This window comes from Curcuma longa, unplaced genomic scaffold (assembly GCF_044706935.1).
Source record: "Curcuma longa cultivar G26 ecotype Majalengka, Jawa Barat unplaced genomic scaffold, ITB_CL_G26_1.1 contig_21497, whole genome shotgun sequence".
Taxonomy (NCBI): Eukaryota; Viridiplantae; Streptophyta; class Magnoliopsida; order Zingiberales; family Zingiberaceae; genus Curcuma; species Curcuma longa.
The window spans coordinates 3,782-6,756 of record NW_027431660.1 but is presented as its reverse complement, the minus strand read 5'-3'; the positions used below and the strand labels follow the sequence as shown (position 1 = coordinate 6,756).

At 35.3% G+C, this 2,975-nt stretch overlaps 1 non-coding gene across 1 annotated transcript; it reads left to right on the top strand.

Annotated features, from left to right (window-relative positions):
* Nucleotides 1-1,428: 1,428 nt before the first annotated feature.
* On the top strand, nt 1,429-1,510 carry TRNAS-AGA (transfer RNA serine (anticodon AGA)). The gene has a single exon. It is a non-coding gene; the product is annotated as a tRNA-Ser (tRNA).
* Nucleotides 1,511-2,975: the final 1,465 nt, after the last annotated feature.

Sequence of the window (2,975 nt, the reverse complement as noted above, 5' to 3'; positions counted from 1 at the left end):
TACCATTCAATAAAATTGTATCCTACGAGATTTTGAAACATAAAATTCATCTATAATAGAATCTATATCTATATCTTTAGTTAAATCTCATTCAATATAGAGTGTCAAACAATCTTTAAAAGAATCATCCTCCATTTTATTATGAAGTAACATCTTCACATGCTTCATTGCTGAAAAGGCTCACTCAGTAGTGGCGATAGACAGCGGGGGACGGACAAGGCAGGGATTACAAGAGGGGAATCGCACGCAGAAAACAATGTAAAAGTACACCTAATTAATCATTTCCACGTCACATCACCAATATGATTAATGTTTGCAACAACTTGAAGGTTGGATCATACCTTATTCTATTGGCCCAATCGTAGACCTCCACGTAAGCGTGACTACTCCTCACTAACCAGTTCCTACAGAGCACTGCAACCTCCGGGATCTGTTTTTCCCTTTGCGTCTCGTGTCGCCCTCAGGAGTTCTCCCGCCGCTGCTCCTCGCAGTCGTCCTCCGCGTTGCCGTATCTGATCTGTGCGCCTCCGCGGTCGAAGACGTAGTCGATGAGATCCTCCCCTGAGGGGCCCTGAATCCTAATCCGATGGGGGCGGCGGTAAAATGCAGAGGATGATAGCGACGGCAAAATGCAGAGGATGATAGCGACGGCAAAATGCAGAGGATGATGGCAACGGCAACAGGGCTGGGCTGGGCTACAGCCCAGTACAACCCATAAGAAAATCTGTCTATGAGGATAACGAGATATGGATAATAACAACTAGCTAGAAGATGGTTTATGCATTGAGTTTCACTTGTTGTGCAAAAGAGTCATCAACTCTATACCTGTCACACACCAGATGGAACAATAACCTACTGCTCAAATGACAATTCTCCTTGTTTAAGCTTTCCATGTATATTTCCACTCAAAGCTTTCTATAAGCTACGTGTCACACATATAACAAAGACACGGCCTCATCAAATCTAGGGTTTAAATCAATTCATCCAAGCTTATCAAAATATCCTCGCATATTTTCCTACATGGTTCTTACTGTTCATTCTATAATATAGATGAACATCCGAGGTAATGGTGTAGTAATGGTGCAATGGTAGGATATCTGGGTTGTGACCTAGGGACCCGTGGTTCGATCCCCAGTTACCCTCCAAATGGTATTTATAGGAATTTTCCTCCAAATGGAGAACGCAATCAAAGGATGTTGGGCATCTAGATTGACCGCCATATGCGCTTCCCGATTTACCCTAGTGATCGGTAGGAAACTTCCGTGGGACCGGACCGATCATATTATAATATAGATGCATGTTCATGGCTTATCCAAGTCCCAACTGGTCGCATACTAGTACAATTATTTTGTTCCAAACTGTTAATAAGAAAAACCAATTAGAAATATATGTCTCTGTAAATATATTCTGTGGACTAGCAGATATCTTGTGGTCGTGCCGGAGTGGTTATCGGGCATGACTAGAAATCATGTGGGCTCTGCCCGCGCAGGTTCGAATCCTGCCGACCACGTTTTCCCTTGTAAGTTACATAATTTTAATTATTAATTAATTTTACTGCGAAGAATGAATTGTTTTTATAAAAAAAAAATTATCTTGACTTTTTAATATAAATATTTTTATCTGAACTGTGAACACATTCTTTTTTTTTATTTATATTTATATAAGTAGTATTATTATATCTAATATGCAATACGTTAATTTTTTTAATATTTTCATTTTCCTTTTTCTTCATAAAAATAGAATCTACTATCCAACAATTCTACATGATCAATTTCATGATCATATATAAAAAGATAAATTAAAAAGCTTCATCGTCGATATTCAATTCTTGTCCACTTTAACATTTTTATTCCATCATAACCCACTCAATTATACTTCGGAATCATATATTTTTCATTTTCCTAAAACAATAATACGTTATATCATTTGTCACTACGCATAGCTTCATCATTTTTCGGTGAGAGTCAATTAATTTAATCTTGATACCTTCTCTTTTTTTTTTGTTAAAAAAAACACATCAGGATGAATTTCATATTTGTTTGAATGAAAGATTTAGAAACATTTTCTGAAAGTTAGATTATTTAAAACACTCATTAGCATCGAAATTTCATTGTTTTCATTGATTTATGATGATACAATGGGATTTGATGTGAGAATTTTTTATGCTACTATTTGCAACTAAGACATTCAAATTAAATGAAACCCAATTAGTAAGATTGTAGCGATGTTAAGAGGTAAGGGTCGAAGTGTCTTATCCCAAGTGGTAAGCATGGAGACATGTATTGTCTGAGGTTTCGAGTTCGAGTCCTTTTAGCAACATATAGCTGTTGACTGAGGTGTTATTTTGGTAGTAGACTACTATCAACATAGTAGTATCGTACATCTAAAAAATCTCTTAGGAGATTTTCTGATATGAGACCGTTTCACCGTTTCGGCAGTGGGTTGGTCATTATAAAAACAATACAATTTTACTCTCCTCCATCATGACCAAACTATAATTTTTCGATTTACCTCCTTAAAGATAATCATGAGACCAATTATTGTGGGGTGACGAATTTCACCTTTTTGAAGATGTGAAGAGGCAAGGTTGCTGTTAAAACATAGAGACATATTAAAAATAGAGAAAAAATAATTATTACTTTATTGATAATTATAGTAGGTTAATCAACCTATTTATAAATATAATATATAACAACTATAATGATAAATATGGTAATATATTATGATAAATATGGTAATAATAAATATATAAATAATGATAAATATATTGTGATTGCAATCCAAACCTGATAAGTTATTAAAAACAATTTATGATTGATATTCTCTTCTGCTATCTTTATCGTCATTACCTTATGGCAAATTCAACGGAGAAATGTTGAACATTAAGTTTGGTTGTCATGAAACATCTTCTTTAACTACATGACCAATCAAATCTTCTAACACAATGACCACTAGTACAGAAAGAGCAACAGAAG